A 22,939-nucleotide genomic window follows, 5' to 3' on the forward strand; every position below is an offset into this window, starting at 1 on the left:
GCCTCCAGAGTGGAGCAGTCGGGTAACCCCTCAGGGTTGCTGCATGGGCCGATCAGAGAAAGGTTCTCTGGACCCAAAGTTTTTCGAGGCCCCTCTGCCTCTAGGGCGGCGTCCACCCTGTCCTCCTCTGCCCCTGAAGGACGGGGGGGTCCTGAGCGAAACGGGACTTCTGAGACTTCCGGAACCACATCTTCTTCTGTCCCTTTTGGTTCTTGGAGAAGGACCTCTGGGGAGTAGAGAAGCGGACTCCGATGGCAGACCGTGTCTTCCCGTCTTTCTCGCTCTGGACCAAGGTGTCGCGTACAGTCTTGCCAAAGAGGGTAGAACCATCAAACGGGGCGTTAGCGAATGACGCCTTAACGGGTTCCGCGAAATCACAGTGGTGGAGCCACGCCTGTCACCTTAGGACGATGCCCACTCCGCTAGCTCTAGTGGCTCCCTCCATAGCATGGGATAGTAGCCGCATAGAGGTATTGGAAATAGACCTGAGAGTGGCTGTTTGGGTAGAGTAAACTTGTTTGTCCTCTGCCGGCATGGACTCTGGGGGCGACCCAACGTACTCTTTGATAAGGTCCCGCTGGAGTCGTATTACATGTGCCATATAGTTCAGCGACCTTACCGAGAAGGTGGCTGAAGCAAACACCCGCTTCCCAAGTGGTCCATTGCCCGAGACTTCTTGTCAGGAGGATGGAACGTGGGACTTTCCTGGGCTAGTTCCCTTTTAGTGGCAGCCGCCTCCAACATGGCATCTACGGGGGACCCCTTATTCCAATGTGACCTGTCCGAGGGGGGGCTAAGAATTCTGTCCGGCCTCTTGGGAATGGGCTCCATAGTGTCCGGCTCCTTCCATGCCCTGGTAGTGATCAGGTCTACCAGGGGGTAGGCTGGAGGGGACACCCAAGAGGTAGATGGGCCTGCTTCAAACGTCTCCAAAAACACGGACTCGTCCGAAGTAGGCTTTGGGGCAGACCACCCCCCTCTAATCCTGAGCATCTCCATGATGTTTCCAAATGAGGCGTCTTTGGGGGGTGATCTTGGGGAGCCTTCCCCTTCCTCCAAGTCCGTGTCCTTTGTCTGTCAAGGACTCAGGGGAGTCCAAGTGCCTCCTTTTGCACTTGCATTTGTCAGGGACTTCCTCGGGGGGGGGGGGGCTGTCCGAGGAGGCCTCACCAACCACATCCTGTTCCAACAAAGGAACGATCTGGGACATAAGAGCAGGCTGTCCCTGGGGCCAAGTGATGGAAGTTGGGCCCGTCTGAGAGGGAGTGCAGGGTGGGGCCGTAGCTAGGGCTGGGGGCCTGGAGTCCCTCGACAGAACCCTCTCCACCACGTCGAAGGCCGAAGGAGAGCTGCTCTCCCTAGGATCCGAGAGCAGACCCTCCCTCGGAACCGATGCGTGGATCAGAGCCGGCCCCGAGGTGATCGGATCAGAGGGCCCAGTATGCTCCGACCTGGACGGAGCCGAAGGCATACTAACAGTCCCGGATCCGAAGCTCAGCTCTCGGCTCCGAGAGCTCAGATCCGCAGAAAAGGGACCCGACAGAGTACAGGGTGCCATCGGCGCCGAAGCACTCGACTTTATCGGCGCCGACAGTCCCCCTGCTCCAACGCTAGTCGGCTCCGAAGACCCCGAACCCAGGAAGCGGGTCGGGGAAGGAGCAATCGGGACAAAACATGGGGTTGAGCTCCCCCCTCAGGGGGGGGGGGGGGCAGGAGCACTCCCATCTGCAGTTGGGCCTGGAGGAACCCTCACATCATCCGGTCCAAGTCTGCATCAGTTAAACTTCTAGTGGACCTAGAGGAGGCCACCGAGGTGGGACGGGAGTGCCACCGAGGAGGGATGGGAGTGCTACCTCGAAGGAGACCGAGCCTCCTCCTCCGGCCCCGGCGAGAAGCAGGGTGAACAGAGCCGATAAGGAGAAGGCTCAGAGGTCTCGGGGGGAGAAGCCCGCTTGGCTGGCGAGGCCGATGCAGAGGCTTCAGCCCGCCACTTGTGATTCTTCTCCTTGCGCTTCTCACGTCTAGCTTCCCTATCCTCTTGGCCCAAGGAGAGAGGTTGAGTCCCGGCCAAGGGAAGTAGCCGAAGGCGCTGCCGCAGCCGTGACAGGAGCCACGGGGGGACCGGAGGACAGAGCCGAGTCCGGAGGCAGAAGTCCCGCCAGAATCAGCTTCGACCTCCGGTCCTTGAGAGCCCTGGAGTTGAATGCTGCACAAATAGCGCAGCCGGATGACAGGTGTTCAACCCCAAGGCATAAAACGCACCGAGTGTGGCCATCCGCTGGGGAGAGCTTATGGCCACACTCGGTACATTTAGAAAAAAAAATGTTTTGGGGGCCTCTGCCATAGTAAACTAAAAACACACTCACTAGGCCCCAAAAAGTACAGTTTTGTACCTACCATAAATGTAGATGTCCGAGAGGTATGCATCTGCAGTCCTAACAAATGGGTTGTCCTGCCTCAGGCAGCCCTTCGGTCGGCCAGATTCCAAAGTCTGGGTCTGGCCTCGGCTGATGTCGCACTTCACCCGACATCATTGCTGCTGTCAATTGGGTATAAAGGCATCAGCCGACGCCATTTTCCTCAGTGTTTCTTGCCCCAGATGCCAGGTGCCCTCTAGGAAGGCTAAATTTGGATAAATGCAAATGATTCCAAACAGTAGAGAGCAAACAAAAATAAACATGTATGTACATATATACAAACAAATACACCATAATAGATTCCCCCAGCTAGCTACAAGATGGGCAAATACCCTAGGAGTACCACAGAGGGGAAGGAGGGTGGGTAATCCTGACTGCAGATGCATACCTCTCGGACATCTACATTTATGGTAGGTACAAAACTGTACTATGTCCTTCAAGGATGCATCTGCAGTCCTAACAAATGGGTAGAATACCATAGCCAAACTGGGGGAGGAGGCACTAAGAAGATTATGGTGTAGTTAAGATCCCTTGCAAAACAGCAGTGGCAAAGCCTGCTCGGGATCTGGAGTATAAAGGCAGATTATAATGTTTGGCAAATGTATGCACGGAGCTCCAAGTAGCAGCCTCTAAAATGTCTTTGGTAGCCACTCCTCGTAAGAAAGCTGTAGTAGTGGCTGTAGCCCTTGTGGAGTGAGGTCTGATGTTTTCTGGAGTTGTCTTCCCATGAAAGGAGTAACAAAATCTAATGCAATTTCCTATCCATTTTGAGATTGTCTGTTTTGAAATTGCTTTTCCTTCCACTCCTGCTGCATATGCTACCAGAAGCTGGTCAGTTTTTCTATTGTTCTTGGTTCTGTCCAGGTAGTAGCGCAATTGCCTGTGTACATCCAAGGTGTGCAGTAGTCTTTCCCCTCTGTTCTGTGGGTTGGGGAAGAATGTTGGTAGGTGGATTGCTTGGTTCAATGATACCCTGGAGACCACCTTTGGCATAAAAGTAGGGTTAGTTCTCAAGGACACTCTATCCTGATGGAAGATAAGGAAGGGCTGTACTGCCATTAATGCCTGTAATTCAGAAACCCTTCTTGCTGAAGTGATTGCAAGCAGGAAAGCAGTTTTCCAAGATAAGAACTGTAATTCTGCTGTTGCTGCTGGTTCAAAAGGGGAAGTGTTAACTTTTCCAGCACAAAGTTCAGGTCCCATGTAGGCAGAGGTGGCTTCCTTGGAGGCTTTACATTTTTAATTCCTCTCAGAAACTGCCTGAGTAGAGGATGAGAGAAGACTGGAGGATCCATGTTGTATTCTGCTGAAATTGCTGATGCATGAATCTTGATGGAGGAGTAAGACAGGCCATTGTGGAAAAGTTCTGCTAAATATTCCAGGATGTTAGCTATGTTTGCCAATGATACATTTTCTCCTTTTGCTGCACTCCAAATGAGGTATCTTTTCCATTTTGCTGAATAAGTCTTCCTTGTGGAGGGTCTGCGAAGCTCCAGGATAATGTCTTTAACCCTCTGAGATAAATTTGGGTTATTTTGTTTTATGTAAGATTCCAAGCAGCTAGCTGCAGTGTTTTCAAGTTTGGATGCAGGATCTTGAAGTTGTTCTGTGTTAGCAGCAGAGGAACTAGAAGAGGTAGAGGCCATGCGTGTGTCCGAAACATACTTCTCAGAAGCGGGTACCAATGCTGCCTCGGCCAGTCTGGAGCCATCAGTATGATCCTTGGGTGATCTTCTTTGATCTTCAGTAGCACTTTGTGCATCAAAGGTAGAGGTGGGAATGCATATGCTGTTAGGTTTTCCCAACTGAAGGACAGGGAGTCCATCTTCCAAGCAAGTGGGTGGTATGTCCTTGTGCAGAATTTTCTCAATTGGTGGTTGTGTGGGGATGCGAACAGGTCTATTTCTGGTAGCCCCCATTTCTCTGTAATGGTTTTGAAGATGTCCGGATGCAGCATCCATTCGTGGGCATCCGTGGTAGTTCTGCTTAATGTGTCTGCTAATATATTTTCTTTTCCTGGCACAAATAAGGCCTGGAGCTGAATGTTGAGGTTCAGGGCCACATTCCACAGGTCCATTGCCATCCGGCATAGAGGATATGAATGTGTGCCTCCCTGCTTGTTGATATACCACATAACTGTGGTGTTGTCAGTCCTTATCAGCAAATGACCCTGTTGTAGAAACGGTCTGAATGTCTGAATTGCCTGTTTCACTGCCAGCATCTCTTTTTGATTTATGTGTAGGTTCAGCTGGTCCTGTGCCCATAGGCCTTGTATACACTTGTCTGCCATGTGTGCCCCCCAACCGAGGTCTGAGGCGTCCGTGGTGATAGTCTGGCTTGGGTGAGGGCTGTGGAAAGGCAGTCCTTTGTTCAACTGACAGGCCTGAGCCCACCACAGGAATTCTTGCTTCAGGCATGGAATTAGGGTTTCTAGGCTGTGCTTGTGCTGAGACCATAAATTCCTTAGGTACCATTGCAACTTCCTCATATGCAGTCTGGCATGTGGGATCAATATTATGCAGGATGCCATGTAACCCAGGGCTTTCAGGATTTTCCTTGCTGTAAGCTGGTTCTGCGTTGTTAATGCCTTGAAATAGAGTGGTAGTTGTTTTTGCTTTTCTGCTGTGAGAAATGCCATTTGATTTGATGTGTCCAGTTCTGCACCCAAGAATGTAATCCTTTGGGATGGTACCAGCCTTGACTTTTTTATGCTGACTGTGTATCCCAAGGCCTGCAGTAGGTGAATAACCTTTTCCAAATCTTTTGTTAATTTGATCTTGTTGTCCACTTGTATCAGGCAGTCGTCCAGGTATGGATAAATTTGAATTCCTGAAGCCTGCAATGAGCAATTACTGATGCCAGGCATTTCGTGAATACTCTGGGCACAGTAGATAAGCCAAAGGGCAATGCTGAGAATTGATAATGCTCTGATCCTGCAAGAAATCTGAGGTATCTTCTGCAATCTGGTCGAATAGGGACGTGCAGGTATGCCTCCTTGAGATCTAGAGTCACCAGCCAAGCCTCCTTGCCCAGCATGGGAAGAAGGTGCTGTAGGGTCAGCATTTTGAATTTTGGAACAATGAGATATGTGTTGAGAGCGGACAGGTCGAGAATAGACCTCCATTGGTTTTCTTTTCTTGGCACCAGGAAAAGTCTGGAATAAAATCCTTGTCCTTGTTCCATAGCCGGTACCTTTTCTATAGCTCTCATCCTTAGTAAGTGGTTGATTTGTCCTAGAGCATTTGTCTTTTGGTTTGGTGGTAGGTTTGGCATTCCTCTCTTCCTTGGTAGAGTATGGAAGTGAAACCTGTAACCTTTGTCTATTGTCTGTAAAATCCATTTGTCTCCTGTAATATAATGCCAATTTACTGAAAATAAGGCTAGCTTTCCGCCTAAGGGTGCTTCCAGTTGTTCCCTGGTAGGCGGTATCAGAGCCAAGTCACTGTGACTGTCCTGTGGAAGTGGTAGTAGCTGGATCTGCGGCAGTACTTCTCTGGTTGTTAGGCTGCCACTGACGTCCCCTGTAGGCACCTCTGGATTGACCTCTGCCTCTTGAGCGTCTATTTCTGCCTCTCTGTGCTCTGGTGTCTGGAAAGGACCAATTCTTCGAAGGCCAATTTCTACTAAACCCAGGAGGCTGGACCTGTAAGAAGTCCTTGACTGTGTGGACAGATTTTGCTTTTTCCTCCACCTTCTTTAACACTTGCTGTGCAGGGGAGCCAAACAAACTGAGTTTCTCCATGGGAGCATCTAGGAGCTTTGACTTTACATGGTCTGGTAAGGATTGCTCTTTTAACCATGCATGCCTTCTGATCACTGTACCAGTCATAGCTGATCTAAAGGAAGCCTCCAGTGCATCATAGCCGCATTTTAAGGAATGATTACTGACCTGCTGAGTGTTATGTACCAAATCCTGAAGGGACTTATGGTCTATAGGTTCAGGAGAGGATAGTTTTTTTATTTAGCTGATCTAACAAAAATTCCTGATACTGAATCATGTGGAATTGACAGTTTAAAGCCCTAGCGAAAGAGTAGCAGAAGTATAAACTTTTTTACCCCATCTCTCTAATGCTCTAGATTCTCTTTCAGAGGGGAGGGGGTTTTTGGCAGTTGCTACAGCTTTGGGGCCTTGAGAAATAGTTTCAGGATCTGCAATAGGAGCCTTATACAGGTGATAATGTGTGTCCGGGACCCTGTAGTATCTGTCGGGCTTAGCAGGGGCCGGAGGAAGAGAGTCAGGGGCAGTACAAGCATCATTGAATGCTCATCCACAACTGTTAGTACTGGAGGAATGGCTAAAGGCCTATGCTGTGGCAAATGTAAAAAGGTCCTTAGCCGTTTCCTAGAATCTGAAAAATCCTGGCCCTGCCATTGAAATTGTTCCCTCATAGCATGCAAGGTTTCCCCAAAAGAAAATTCATCAGGAGGAGAGGCAAAAGGAATGGAGTCTTCTGCGTCAGAATCCTCATATGGAGAATAAGGGCCTTCTGGAGGATTTGAGTTTTCTGAATCATCAGAGGAATAATCCGTAGAAACTGGTTCAGGGGGCTCTGCTCTAGGCCTCTTCTCTGGAGGGGGATGAGAGGCCCTGTCAGGGTGAGGTTGGGATCCCCTGATCAAAGAAATGAGATCCTCTGCCAGGCTGAGCATTTGGGAACTAGAGCTAGGCCTGTGTGAGGGGGTTTTAGAAGGCAAGGCCTTAGAAGTTTTAGCTGCTTTAGCCCTAGAGAAAGCCTTGATAGAAATGGATGCAGGGGGCCTAGCAGCTCCACGTGCAGAAGTAGATATGTCTAAAGGAATAGTATCTGATAAATCCTGGGTGCCTGCTACAGCAGGAGAAATTTCAGTAGCAGATTCAGCCATGCTGTGTGAGGCCTCGGCTGCAGGAGGAATGCTTTCGGCCGAAGGAAGAACCGAGGACTCTGTTTCAGCCGAAACCGAGACACTCGCGGTTGGCTTAACCGTGGTTTCGGCCGAAACCGCGGACCGCGAGTGTCGGTCCTTTTCCTTACGCTTTTTAGCTAATTGTGAAGTCGGAGTCTCCGACGGCATTTTGTAAGCAAAAGCGGGACCAAAAATCTCCTCAAGAACTCCGACCGACGTCTAAGTGTCCGTCGGTTGAAGGAAGCACAGGCTAGACAAGCTGCTACGTCATGGTCTGGGCCTAAGCAAGGAAGGCAGTAAGAGTGGAAATCCTTATGAGGTATTTGTTTCCCACAAGTTAAACAATTATTTACTTTTTCTGACATCGGCTGAGGCAAGAAAGAGTCCCCAACGGGGTACTTAGCTTTTTAGAAGTCTTCGGTAGTAGAAATCTCTGGATCTGACCGACCGGCACTTGCGACCAGCTTCTGCTTCGGGCACCGCGCGGCAAGAAAGACTGAGGAAAATGGTGTCGGCTGATGCCTTTATACCCAATTGACAGCAGCAATGACGTCAGGTGAAGTGCGACATCAGCCGAGGCCAGACCCAGACTTTGGAATCCGGCCGACCGAAGGGCTGCCTGAGGCAGGACAACCCATTTGTTAGGACTGCAGATGCATCCTTGAAGGACATCCACACATACTCTAACGCTCACGAAACATGGGGGGGGGGGTAATACAAAAAGGGTACACTAACAAAAGTTTAACAAACTATCCTAAAACAAACACACACTCAGACAATGCACCCACAACTTTAGCTATCCAAAAAAAAAAAGAGAGAGGATTTACTCACAGAATATGCGCTCTAAAGGCCCTGGAAGCTCGAGATCAAGCTGCTGGTGTAGCTGCGGCACACTAGATCTGAGTTCAGTAAGGGATGGCAGGGGATTATGGGTAGGGGGAGGTGCTTGGAGCTCGGATCTCAGCTGTTGGAAACTGCCGGCTCGGATCCGATATGGATCCGATATACCATAGGTTGATGCACAAATGAAGTTAACTACTTCAGATCCTTAGTTCTATGTGTTTGGATTATACATAAAACAGTTCTGGATGGTTTCCAACAAACAACATAGTTTATGACACCCTACTGTAGATTTACACAACAACCTGCATTGTTTTGGCCGTTTGGGACACTAGTGTTTGAATCTCTAATCAGAAACTTTTGTACAACTCATTTTGGTGGAGATACGCATGTTTATACTATTTGAATCCTTTTTGGATACATTATTATTTTGCTAGCATCATTGTGGATTATATATTACTTTATTATTACAACGGGAAAGTACATGCTTCATGACATTATATGTAACTGTGTGTTTGTGCTATTTTACTGTTGAGACTTGGTATATTTGTTAATTGCGTCATCCGAGACGCCATTTTGTTTTTGGAAACGGTGATTAATGACAGTACATACTACGCACTTTGCTTAGAAGTAGGGTTTATATAACAAGCTGTTTTCTTTGCATAAACTGAGTCTTATAGGTTGTGTATGAAATACTAGGATATATTTCCTAGTTTTGGGGACTTTTTCAGGGTCTTTTTCACACACCCATATTTAAGGACGGGTTTTTGAGCAAATGCATAAAATCGAGTCCTTTTGTAGGATAGTCACAATAATATACAGAATAGGATTGCCTTGCATCCCTAATTTAAGGAGTTTATTCCTGGAAGCTTTAGTATTATAAATACACCTTTTTGAAGTTGGATATCCATTTTTTGGGCCTTTCTCTCTCTGTTTTTTTGTATTTTTTTATAAGTTACATGTTGGACTGGGGAATTGCCTTTCTATATTTGGATACTGAATGGCAACCAACTAACTTCTTTTGGATATCTTCGAGGTGAGCATAAATTGAGGACTTAGCACTACATATTACCTAGATTTTGGTTCTATTACTTGCTTATGCAGGGGCTAATATTGTCCTTACACAATACAAGGATACATTCCCATTTTGTTTGATTTTTGTGACTGTTGGTGTAGCACTGCTGAACTGATAATTGGAATGTTATTACTACATGCAGGGGCTATTACTGTCCACGTTTTCTTTCACATTGGACCATATATTTGTATTTACTTTTTCATCAGCAAATAAAGTGTTTGGTAACTCTGGGTCCAGCAGGGGCTATTATTGTCCTCGGTTCTTCTGGGGACTTAGCATTGCTGTGAACGAGTTTTCAGTGATTATTATTGTTTGCCACTATATATGAGTATATTTTTCTGGCACTTCAGAGTTGTGTAGTGGTAATTGTTGTTTGACTAATTTTATATCACTGTTGGCTGATTTCAGAGTTGTGTACTGTTATTTTTGCTTCACTGTATAGTTTTTCAGATCTCTGCTGAAGGTGTTGGTTTGGAGGCTTTTGCAGTTGCCCGCCCCCACTGTACATTTGATCTGGGACACTCCCCCCAGTCCCATCTCTTTACCTCATTCCCTTTGCACTTGTTTTTAGTCATTTTTAATTTAACTGCATTTTTTAAACTGTTTGGTCTAACATTGCTACATACTCGTGTGCTAGCTTGCACTGCATTTGAATTGTTTTTACTGCTGTTTTAGCTATTTTTCTGTGTATATATATATATATATATATATATATATATATATATATATATATATATATATATATATATATACATATATATATATATATATATATATATATATATATATATATATATATTAAAAAAAATACCTTTCCTGTAACTAGTGTAGTCCAGATTCAGATTTGCTGTATCCAGGACTGTATGTAAGCTTCTGAGCCCCCCACACACACACACACACACAAACTTTCTGTGTTGGAGGGAAGCCTTCTAGCTTATCAGTGGGAGTGGTAAGCACTAGGTAACCTATCTACCACATAAGGAGTGGTTCTGGCCCAGAAATTGTAGTTATTGGCTGTTTGGGCAGTTTTTCCATCTCTCCCAACTTTCTGATTTAAAAGCCCGCATTTGCACGTGTTTCCCCCCTTTCCTGCAACTAGTTTAGTCCAAATACAGATTCTTAGTTTTAGCACTTGAATTTGCTTATTCCTGATCAGCACTTGTTCAGAACTTGTAAGCACTAAATAACCTACTAATTACTACAGCATTCAACCTTCCTCATTACCTACAAGATAACAGTTTTGGTGCTTGCTTTCCTCACTTGCTTAGAGAAAAACAGCTCTTGTACTCACTTTCCTCATTTATCTAGAGGAAAATAGTTTTTTATTCAGGCATGTCCAAGGGTCAGCTCCCAGTGTTCTCTCCTGTCGATCTGATGAATCTGGGCATCTTGGGGCAATGTAGAAATTGCCTCATGTACACGGACAACCCTCTCCTCCTACCACCCAACACTACAACCTGTGAGTGCTGCAATTATCTAGCCAAACTGGAGGTAAAGCTCTCTCCAATCAAGACTGAACTTGACAGTCAAGAGGAGAAGGTAAACACTTGCACCACACCACACTCATCACATAGTCTCAATAAATCTACACCACCAAAATCCACACATAGTAACACAAAAACATTTGGAGGCTCTCAATAATAATCTGTCTAAGCAACAGAGACCTCCAAAGCAGAAACGCAAGCAACCTCCAACCCCCAACACAACCCAAATGACACACAGCCAGCAGACTCAATGTGCCACTCAACCACAGCCAATAAGGCAAAACAACGTACCCAACACACTAGTCATAGGTGACTCTATAGTCAGGCACACTGATGTCCCACTCACCATGCTAAACAAGGAGAAGGTTACTGTCAGCTGCCTTTCGGGTGCCAGGATCCGCCACATAACCCACGCACTCAGGTCACTCCACAACAAGTACAAATATGACACTGTCATTATCCATGTTGGTGTGAACGACCTGAGACGTACCTCCCTGGACTACATGAAAAGAGACATGGAAGAGCTCTCCGATCTTGTAGCCCAGGCAGGTATGACCCTAGCCCTCAGTAGCATTCTGCCATCACCCAGAATGATGCCACAGCACAAGGATAAAATGATCGACTTCAACAATTGGCTAAGCTTCTGGTGCCATTCTAAAGGGATCCAGTATCTGTCTGCCTGGGATGGCATCCTCGACAGACCACGATGCTTTGCCAGAGATGGCCTGCACCTGTCACTTCTGGGATTCCGGATACTGGCTAAGGTTCTTGCCGCCCCTATAGTGCCTTTTTTAGGCAAGGTTCAAATGACAAATTCACCAGGCAAGCAAAAACTGAGGGTGATGCTACTCAATGCTAGAAGACTAAATCTCAAAATGCACTCACTCGAGGCACTCCTTAAAATGGAGAACATCGATATCTCTGCAGTGACTGAGACCTGGTTCAAGGCTCCAGAGAGCACCCCTGCACTACCAGGCTATAACTCATACTACACTTTTCGGCCATGTAACCTGGACCGGAACACCAAAGGCAGAGGTGTGTCCATATTCATTAAGGATATCCACAACTCCAGGCTAGTTGCTCAGCATAATGCAGCCGAGGTTATCCAAGTGCAACTAACTCTGGGCAAAACTGCAATCCAAATTGTAGCTTGCTACAGATCACCCACCATGCCCCAGGATTCCCACTCCTCTTTTCTTGATGTACTGGAAAATATTAGGGTTCAACCAAACACCCTAATAATGGGCGATTTCAACTACCCCACCATTAACTGGGAAAACTACTCATGTACCAACCCCTTTGCTCAACGCTTTCTGGAATTCATAAACTCCAATGCCCTGGATCAACTTATCCACACCCCCACCAGGGGCAACAATATCCTAGATCTAGTCATTACCAACATGAGTGACCGGTGTTCCACACCTGAAGTCAACGCCTCACTGGTCCAATCCGACCATAAGCTAATTACCCTAGATATCCACATCCTGCCCCACCCCCATTAAGGAAACCATGGTAAAAAATTTCTCCAAAGCCAACTTCATGCTTCTTAAGACAGAAGTGGTGAACTTCATGACACCCATGCAGATGGACAATACAGTTACGACTACTGAATCCTACACAATTGCACTTTATAAGCACTTACATGAGTGCATGGATCGTGCTATCCCAAACAGAACCAAGACACTATCCTCCAAAAAAAGGAAGCCAGTCTGGTGGTCCCCTGCCATAAACAAACTGTACAACAGAAGGAAGAAACTGTTGCAAAAAGAGAGTAAAATCCCATGAGTGGAGAAGCTCCCTGGTCAGCCTCAGTAAGAAGCTGCGATCCCTGATAAAATCCTCCAAAGCTAATTACGAAAACAAAATCGCCACTGATTCTAAAGACAACCACAAAGCATTCTACAGCTATGTCAAGAATCTCAGTGGTAACACTCACATCTGCTCTGAGTTACAGCACAATGCCACTAAATATACAGACCCAACTGATATTGCCAACATCCTAGCAGATAGGTTCAGTGCTAACTTTACCCCTCTCTCACTCCCTAAAGAGACCATCTCTATACCGGAAGACTGCAAAGTTCCTGTAATCACGGCTGCACAGGTAAAAACTACACTCTTCAAATTCAAGAACACAGCATTCATGGGACGAGGAAACATCCCAGGCTGCATTCTACACGAACTACAGAATGAACTGGCAACTCATCTAAGTACCATGTTCAATCATAGCCTCACCTCAGGCTTTGTGCCTGCTGAATGGCGCACAGCGACAGTTATCCCACTCCACAAGGGGGGAGCCACCATGGACCCCGGGAGCTACCGCCCCATTAGCCTGACGAGCCAGGTCTGCAATGCCATGGAACGTATCATCATGGAACATATAAACAAAGACATTGGTAATCTCCAAACTCTGGACCCCACCCAGTTCGGGTTTGTAAAAGGCAGATCATGTCTACTAAACCTGACAGACTTCTTTGAAGCAGTCACAAAAGCTGTAGACTAGGGCAAGGTGGTTCACACAGCCTATCTAGATCTTGCCAAGGCTTTCGACACCATCCCCCACTCTGGAATTATAGATAAACTCACTAAACTAGGTATAAATCCCTATGTCACAAGATGGGTTGCCAACTGGCTCACTGACAGAACCCACACTGTGAAAGTAGCAGACTCCAAATCCAACTTCAGACCACTGACAAGTGGAGTACCACAGGGTTCAGTCCTGGGTCCTCTCTTGTTTGGTATCTACTTCTCTGAAGTACAGGCTAACACAGAAGGTCTTTGGCTAATGAAGTTCGCAGATGACTGGAAACTAGGAGCCATAATCGAAACTCCTAACGATGTGGACATCCTACAAAAAGGGCCTCACTGAGACAGATGCCTGGTGTCAAAGCCATGGCCTCAAGCTCAATGCCAAAAAGTGCATTGTCATCCACTTTGGTAAAAACTCTGTACCCATGAACTACAACATAGGCGGTAGTATACTTAACACCGAAAAGTGTGATGAGACCTTGGGACACAGGTGGACAGTAGTCTCTCCTTTGATAATCACATCACGACAGTAGTCAGGAAATCCTTCTACATGGCATATCTCATTACAAAAGTTTCTCATCTAGAAAAAAAGAGGTCATTGTTCCCCTCTACTCATCACTCATTAGACCCATTATAGAGTACAACGCCCCTTTTGGTATGTACCTCACAAGACATCTACAGCAACTGGAAAGGCCGCAAAAATACCTCACAAAGAGGATTACCGGCCTCAAACAGATGCCCTATGCAGACCGTCTAAAAAAACTCCAGCTTTATTCTGTCGCATATCGCCTACTCAGAGGTGATCTCTGCCTAACATACAAAGCTATGTCAAACCCAGAGCTGTTGGACATGCTCCACTTAAAGAAATCCCAATCCCTCCGAGCTACACGCTCTAGGGACCTAAACCTTGTCACCACAATAAACAGAACATGGCGGAGGGATAGATTCCTGTCCCAGAGACTTCCCTTACTCTGGAATAAACTACCTATCTATATCAAACAAAGCTCCTCATTAGCACTCTTCAGGAAAAATCTTGATGACTGGATGGGAAATAGGAAATTCACCCCGGGGATCACCTCTGTGGCTCTGCTCGACAATGGCACAGGAAAATAATTTTCTTGGGTGGCAAAAGCCAGGGTACCTTTTTGGCTGGGCTTGTATAGGCCCCAGGGCCAATAGCCTAGTACCTACCTTTGAACCTATATAGGTGCTGAATATATTTAAATACACAACACATATGTGCTGATTGTTTGGATTGCTATTATGTCATTTATTATTTTTTATATACAACTTTCTAAATTAGTTTTTCATTTGGGGAATACCACAGTCCAACAGTAGCTTACACTACTCATTTTCATTTTTATAAGTAAACATATGGGAGATTAACCCACTGATGGATCTCTCTAACTTACTCAAGGGTCTATCATCCGATAGGGATGATTTGGCAATTTTAGATTAAATAATAATAGCATACAGAATGGAACTGATTATTACGCAAGCAAATGGTGTGAAGTTGAATTTTACAAACTCAACAAAAACATGAGGCCCTGCGGGCTAATATATGGCATGCCAAATTATTTAAGGCATACATAGCCAAAGACATCTCACCTACAGGTTTAAGGGTACAAATTCAGCCCTTGGTTCCCTGATGCTAATACTACCCTTTTACAACAATGGGCTGAGGTGCAACATAAAGCATCTATGGAATTTGTCAATTTGTCAAAACGCTAGCATCATATTATGATAGAACCATTGACAAAAACATATCTGATATCACACGTATGCGCATTGATATTGTGAAATATGAGGGTCAAGAGGGTTACAATAACTGTTTAAAGAAACTGAGCCAGGATCTTTTGTCATTAGAGCAACAGTTAAAAGATGAAAACATTTCATAGAGATTTAACAGATTATAAGGGTGGACATCCCTATGCCACTACAAAACATGTGAACCTATGAATAGGAAGGTTGTCACAAGAAAGAGACCACGTTCCATACTGAAGAAATCAACCTTATCTAGTTGTGAGGATTCAGGTGAGGAACCTTCCTCTGGTTTAAAGTCCTCTAAACAAAATGTCACAGACTCACCAGTGTCGAAGAAAAGTAACATGCCTATCCCTTCAGGAGCAAACAAAAGCGGGGGGGGGGCAGGAAACACAGGGGTAAACAGTATGGAAGAGTTGCTCAAACTCATGGTACAGAAGTAGAACAGAATAATATACTTAATATTTCTTCTGTTGAATTGTCCCTCACTCATATCAAACTACTTAATAAAGGCTTAAATTTTATACCTGTTTTTTATGTGCCTGAAGACACCTTTGTACAGGATATATCCTCTTTTTGTAGATGCCTTAACCTGAAACTTTTCTACCAAACAGCATCTGAATCAGAACCACAATATGGATTTAAATTTCATAAAATCCAGTTTCATCCCACCCATGCATCCAACTGTACTCATGTTTCAGAACTCAATTCTCAGATCTACATTTTAACTACATGGATCACCGTGCAAAATCCAACAATTTATCGAAACATGAGATGGACATGATACAGGAACTGGGTACCAATCATGAGCTAGTAATACTGCCAGCAGACAAACGTGGGGCTATAGTGGTACAGGACTGGTCACAATACAATATGGAAGCAATGAGGCAACTCTCTGATAAATGTTATTATACACAAATGGTATATGATCCCACTACCAGCTTCAAGAAACAAATAGACTTGTTTCTGGAATTCTGCTAAAGAAGAGGGTATTATAACGGACAACACATTGCACCATTTAACAGTTTGGGATCCCTCCAGCCAGTATGTATACTTTTTACCAAAAATACATAAGAGCTTACAAAACCCGACAGGTAGGCCAATTGTCTCTGGCAGAGGTTCAATCACTGATCCTCTATCCCAGTTCCTGACTTTACATCTAAAACCCTTGCTCAAATGGGTCAGAGCAAGAGATTCAAGGCATCACTGAATTCCTTAGGGTCATCTCTGATATGCAGTTGGATGCAGGGTAGTTTATGTGTACTTTGGATGTTTCTGCATTATATACAAATATTCCCCATTGGGTAGGCTTGGAGGCTTTAGAATATTGGCTATCAATGTCCGAATTGTATCAACTGGGCTTTAATACATTCCTACTCTAACAGAGCATGTTTTGACTAAAAATGTTTATTTTCAGAACAACTGTTATCTACAGATTAAAGGAACTGCCATGGGGGCCTCCTTTGCCCCCATATATGCCAATCTCTTCATGGCCTATACTGAGGAACAACTGATCTATGATAGGGCCCATAACATCTACATGGATGAGATCGACATTTAGAGGAGACATTTGGATGACTGCTGGTTAGTATGGAGGTCTGATAGTAATTATCTTCAGGAATTTGTTGAATACTTAAATGACAATAAATGGGGAATTGAGTTTACAGTTACCTTTGATACGGACAGAATCACTTTTCTGGATGTGTTAGTAACCAGAAATGTTGATCATACATTACCAACTGAGGTTTACTGTAAACACCCCCAATTCAACTCCTTACTCCATGCTACCAGCTGTCATCCTCCTCATATATGCAGAAACATTCCAAAGTCACAGTTTTTACATATAAAAGGATATGTTCAGATGCAGCCACTTATCCTTCTTATAAGGAAGACCTAGCTATGAGATTCAAGCAGAGGGACTACAAGAGAGGGGACATCTACCAGGCTAAACACTGGGTATCTAATCAAAACAGAATTGATTTACTTCAGTACAGGGAGAAATCTATGGACAACAATTCACCAACAAGATTAATCACTACTTATGGTAGGAATATGGATGTCCTAATAAACAGTGTATGTAGGCACTGGAATATCCTATTAGCAGATACCACGCTAAGTGAAATTGTAGATGATGCATGTTATTTTTCTTTTAGAAGGGGCAGAAATCTTGGCTCATACATGAATCATTACAAACATATACATACATCTGATATGCACTTAACACAGAAAACACTAGAAGGTAAGGTTTTGCAAGGTTGTTTCCCATGTGGCCACTGTACTCACTGTAAAAAAGATGCTGAAGACCGCGGAATTTACTAGCAAAAACACTGGGCAAGTGTTTAACATCTCATTTTTTTGCAAATTACCAGTCAGATTGGCTCATTTATATGTCCACTTGCAGTTGCTCTGCTTTTTATGTGGGACAGACCTCAAGACCAGTTAAATTCAGAATCTCGGAACACGTAAGTGATATCAAAGTTAGAAAGCCAACAAATGCTTTATATAAACATACGGAGAAACATTGCAATGCAGTTTTCAAATTTCACCATTACTGACAAAATACAAGGTAACAGAAATACTAAATCAGGTTGGCATCAACTATTAAACAACAAGGAGAAAAAAATGGATCATTAAACTGGGTGCTTTATTCTCACCAGGACTTAATGAATATTTTTAATGTGTTAATAGAAGCAATTTTCTCATTTAGCCTCTAGTGGTGATACAATATAAAAGCAGAATGGTTGTAACTACAATTCACTACACTGATGAAGACTTGATAAATTCACAGCAGAAACCGGTCTGTCTTATTCTCCTACTTTTATACTATTAAACCTTTATGTCATGGTTTGCTGGCTCTGTATTTTTGTCAAACTGCAAAGAACAAGAGATTGCTCAAGGTCAGCCCACTGATCTGTTAAAGGATGCTCCTGTTCTTGGCAGGCATGATCCTTGAGCTAGGACAGATGATTTTTATAGGTTCATAGGCACTTACTTTGCTGTCGGATATGTGAGGATCTTAAGAAGCCTAGTCTTATATTCTCATAGTAGTTTTTAGTCCTAAACTTTGCATGCAAATAACTTAGAGATAAGCCAAACAAGGATATGTTGGGATAGTTGCATGTTTCCCCATCCATAAGGGACAGGGGTACTAAACTGGGGATAAATTTGTGGTTACCCATCCATTCATCCAAATGATATTCAAATACAAAAAGAGAAGCATTTTGCTTTATGTAGATTGGAACAGAAGATGGTTTCATAGAAGTAATAATCTCTGTAATACCATCCTATCCCTTCAACGGGTTTATTCTGAAAAAGAGACAGAGATCCTTTGAGCAGGCATTTATGATATCATTGGACTTGCAAATGTGTAACAGATCTGATACCCACCGGATCTGTTTAAGCTCTATACATAAGGCAGACGTCACTTCTCAGTAGCCTGTATGATAGTGACAGATGGGATAAGGCTTTCAGATGGTCTGCATATTTTTTTTTACAAGTTAGGGCCTTGATTTATTTTACTAAGAAAGTGCTGTGGTCCTTCCATTTGTAACACATGTTTGAAAAGGTGAATACTGAAGGTTGCATTACACTCAATGATCGTCCTAATAAGTGGCAAGCACAGTGGAACAATTACATCTTTGAATCTGCAAGCAGTTCCTTTAGATATACAGCTCTGCAATGAAAAAGAACTTCTTTACAATAGCTGACATGTAGTGATCAAACGGCAGTTCACTCTTGACATAGATTCCCAGATCCCTAACTGTGGGATCAATTTTTAGGTTTGTGTTGTCAATGCAATAGTTGAAACAGGAGTCATGCTTGCCAAAGGACACAGTTATACACCTTCCTGGCATTTACCTTTTAGTCCACGGTTTTGACACCAGCTATTTGTTGTCATCTGGGGCGTTTATGATGGCACCAAGTTTGTAGTCATCTGCAAACTTGGTCAGCTACAAACCCTTAACATTAGCTTTGACCTTCAAGAATTAAACACAAAAGAGGAATCACCCAAGGACTGAACTGGTCTTTTAGAGTATGTGTAGTCACCCATCCTAACTTCCTGGATTCTGTCTGTGAGTGAACTTGCTATACAATGAATTACACAGGTATTGACATTTAATTGAGAGTTTATCTATGATATCTGAAAGTGAAGGATGTTGTTGAATGCCTTTGTGAGGTGCAGATTCACAGTGTGCACTGTTTTGCCCTCATCCACTGCTTTAGTAACTTTTTCAAAGAAGTCAACCAGGTTAAGTAGACAGGACCTGCCCTTGATGAATCCAACATGGGTTGGGTCAAAATCTGTAGGTTACCTATATCCTTACTTATTAATTCCACAATGATCTTTTCCATAACCTTACAGATGAAAATTGTCAGGCTTATGGGTCTATAATCTTCCAGGTCAGATGACGCCCCCTTTGTGCAAGGGAATGACTGTTGCTGTCCTCCATTCATTAGTCATGAAGCCTGTTTTGAGGATGATGTTGAATAGCTTCTGTAAGGGATCAGGCAAAACATGTTTTATGCTGACAAGTAGGCAGCCTGGTACACTACCTGTTCCCATAAAAACAGTGTTCTTAGCCTTAGATAGAGCCTTGAAAATGTGGTCTTTTTATTACTAAACAAGAAACATCTTTATTAAATCATCATTTATAACATAGGTAATCATACACTTATATAAATGAAAACAAACCATACAGACATAATTTTACTTGCAAACGTTCTACATTACTTATCTATCCGGTCAATGTCGGTCAAACATTACACAGCTCATGCAAATCCTGCCTTCTTTTAAATCTTATTCCTCGTCTGCATGTATTTTTCCCACAGTTTTCATTTTTTCTATGTAATTTGCTCTTACACCTTTCTAATGATCCCACTTCCAGTTTTATCTCTGTTTCTATATTCACTACTTCTAATAAGTTGGTTTAGACTTTGATTTCCATTCCCTAGCAATTGCTTTTTTGGCAGCCACCATAATTAGACTCAGCAAGGCCTTACTATGTCTAGGCAATTCCGATTCTGTATCACAGATAAAAAAAAAAAATCATTTCTTTAGTCATACCAATTTGCTCACCCAGTATTTCTGATAGAGTAGTCTGCAGAACATTTTTAAAGTCTGCCAACTCATTACACTCCCAGAAAATATGTTCCCAATTACCTCTTTCTTCCCCATCACACCTCCAACATTTGCAATCTACCAGAGGAAAAATTCTACTTTGGTACAAACCATGTACATACTCCAAAGATCCTAAATTTGTTGCGTATTTAGGAGGCATACATATATCCCCCAATTGTTTCTTTGGGAATTGCTTATCCAGTCTATCTTCCCAATCCTTTTTAACCTCCTCTAATTGATTCTTATAGTTATCATGCACTATTGTATATGCTCTATTATTTTTTTTAACAGCAGCTTCCATTCTAGACTCTGCTAAAAACTCTACAAGTGCTGGTCTTTTGCTTAGGATTCCCCCATTTTTTTTCTCTTTGCCTATACTCTGATGTAAATTTTTGCTAGGGAAGGTAATCTCTAGCCTGCAACCCAAATAAATTCTTGTCCTCTTCCAAATTCTTGTCCTCTTCCCATTCTAGTACCTTTCCCTCGCTATTTGCTTCCAATACCTTGGTTCTTTTGCCAGTTGTTTTCTCCAATAAATTCCAGCCCCTACTTGCCCATTGTTTGCATCCCTAATTGCAATCATCCCTATCAGCAGAATCTCTTTTCTCCATTCCCTTGTTGGCTTGGTTCTTACAATACTTTCTGCTACTTTATGAATATAATATTCTGCATGTTTACTGTTATTCTCCTTAAGGAACTGCATCCAAAATCCCAGTCCTTGTTTCTTGAGCTTCTCCCCGGTTTCATCATCATCCCTTTTCACTTAGAATTCTAGGTTTCTGCTTGTGCTATGTATAGGAGTCTCAACTGTGTAGCGCTGAAATACCCCTTCAAATAAGGTAATCCCAGACCACCTTGTTCTATTGGAAGAATCAACTTATCCTACTTGACTCGTCATCTTCTCCTCCCAGATAAAATCCTTCAGCTTGTTATTAATTGTTAACCACACTTTCTCTTCTGGATAATAAAAATATGCCTAACCTGTGTATAAAACTAAACTAAAGGGGCAAAAAACATTTAACGGCTTGTATCTTGCTATCCAAATCCATAACACAGAGCTTCTAATTTCTCAGTTTTTGTATTACCTTTTATTTAGTCTATTCCCACATATCCTTAACTGCTACAACAGAATCCTTTTTAATCCATACGGCTAAGTACTTCATTTTATCATGTCCCATAAATATGGATCTTACTGAACCAATTTGTGTGTGGGTACATAATTTACAGCTATCGCCTTTGTTTTAGCTTCATTAAATTTGTATCCCAAAAAGATCTGAAACTCCCTCAAAATGTTTCACAATACTGAAATGTCTTTTTCTGGTTTTATCAGGTATAAAATAATAATATCTGCAAAAAGAGCCAGTTTTTCTTGACTACCATACCAATTATATCATTGAATTTCTGAGTCTCTTATTTTCTTTGCCAATGGTTCTAAATACAATGCAAATAAAGGGGAAAGATGACACCCCTGCCTGGTTCCTCTGCTCAAAAGTACAGTTTTGTACCTACCATAAATGTAGATGTTCGAAGATCTACATTGCTGCAGTCCTTACATATGGGTAGTCCGCTGTCCTCGGTCGGCCCGAATACCAAAGTATTAGGCTGACGTCGGTCAAGGCGCTTAAGACTGACATCAGGACGTCAGGGTACAAATGCGCATGACCGACGTCATATCCTCAGTCTTTTCTTGCCCCAGATGTCAGAAGGCCCTAAAAAGAAAGGCCAAAACCAAAAGACAGCAAAAAACAAACAACCACCCCTGCACTAATCATATTTACAATATTTACAATATTCACAACCCAAACTACACCACCGCCTCTAACTACAGAGGGGAAGGAGGGAGGGTAAATTGGACTGCAGCAATGTAGATCTTCGAACATCTACATTTATGGTAGGTACAAAACTGTACTATGTTCTTCATCTCACATTGCTGCAGTCCTTACATATGGGTAGAATCCCAAAGCAGAGGTAAGGGAGGATGGCAAAACTATAAAGCATTAGGAGCTGCCAAAATGCCCTGTAAAATTGCAGTGGCAAAACCAGCCCTAGATTTAGAGTAAAGTGGAAGGTGGTAATGCTTAGAGAAAGTATGCACTGAACTCCAAGTAGCTGCCTCCAAAATATCTTTAGTAGCCACCCCCCTTAAAAAAGCTGTAGAAGTGGCAGTAGCCCTAGTGGAATGAGGCCTAATCCCAGCTGGAACCTTTTTACCATGATGGGAATAACAGAAAGCAATACAAAAACCAATCCACTTAGAAATAGTTTGTTTTGAAACAGGTTTGCCCTGAGAACCCAAAGCAAAAGAAACAAATAACTGCTGGGACTGCCTGAACCCTTTAGTTCTGCTCAAATAATATCGCAATTGCCTGTGTATATCCAAAGTGTGTAAAATCTTTTCCCCTTCATATTGGGGTTTGCATAAAAAGTAGGCAAATGAATAGTTTGGTTTAAAGCCACACTAGAAACCACTTTAGGCATAAAGGAAGGATTAGTACTAAAGATACCCTATCCTTATGGAAAATTAAGAAAGGCTCAACCGCCATAAGGGCCTGTAATTCAGAAACCCTTCTCGCAGAGGTAATGGCCAACAAAAAAGCAGTCTTCCATGATAAATATTTCAACTCGGCAGTAGCTGCAGGCTCAAAGGTTGTAGAGTGAGTTTCTCCAACACAAAATTGAGATCCCAAGCAGGAGTAGGAGCTCTACGTGGAGGTCTTATATTCTTTGCCCCTCTAAGGAATTGCTTAAACAAAGGATGAGAAAACAATGGTGGGTCACAGTCATAGTGAGCAGAAATTGCTGCAGCATGAACCTTAATAGAGGAGAAGGA

The 22,939-nt window shown here is 43.5% G+C and overlaps 1 protein-coding gene across 1 annotated transcript in view; it reads right to left on the reverse strand.

Annotated features, from left to right (window-relative positions):
* The window catches only part of ZDHHC12 (zinc finger DHHC-type palmitoyltransferase 12), a 706,764-nt gene that overhangs the window by 398,787 nt on the left and 285,038 nt on the right, over positions 1–22,939 (reverse strand). The window lies entirely within an intron of this gene.

The sequence above is a fragment of the Protopterus annectens genome, chromosome 16.part0, assembly GCF_019279795.1.
Source record: "Protopterus annectens isolate FY-2018-M chromosome 16.part0, PAN1.0, whole genome shotgun sequence".
Taxonomy (NCBI): Eukaryota; Metazoa; Chordata; order Ceratodontiformes; family Protopteridae; genus Protopterus; species Protopterus annectens.